The following is a 251-nucleotide window of genomic DNA, read 5'->3' on the forward strand; positions in this document are numbered from 1 at the left end:
GATAGCGATGACATCTTTGAGAAATGTCTTCACAAAGTCCCCTTCACTGTATGGCTTTTTAGCACGAGGAATGTACCACGCTACCTGATATGATGCTAACGTGACAGTCTCTGAGTGCTTTGCAAAGGGACGTTCTAAAACGCTTAACGTGAAAAGGCTTAACGTCGTTTAAAGTACCTAAACAACGATCAATCATCACCATATTTACCATGGCCATATCTTGTCATAAACACTTAAACCTGTCAAAAAAA

At 39.8% G+C, this 251-nt stretch overlaps 1 long non-coding RNA gene across 1 annotated transcript in view; it reads right to left on the reverse strand.

The window, feature by feature from the left end:
* Positions 1-129: 129 nt before the first annotated feature.
* LOC117941333 overlaps positions 130-251 on the reverse strand; it is a 1,005-nt gene continuing 883 nt past the window's right edge. The window contains exon 3 of the long non-coding RNA XR_004655896.1: positions 130-239. This is a non-coding gene — a long non-coding RNA (uncharacterized LOC117941333). The remainder of the gene's footprint in view (positions 240-251) is intronic.

The sequence above is a fragment of the Etheostoma cragini genome, unplaced genomic scaffold, assembly GCF_013103735.1.
Source record: "Etheostoma cragini isolate CJK2018 unplaced genomic scaffold, CSU_Ecrag_1.0 ScbMSFa_569, whole genome shotgun sequence".
Classification (NCBI taxonomy): Eukaryota; Metazoa; Chordata; class Actinopteri; order Perciformes; family Percidae; genus Etheostoma; species Etheostoma cragini.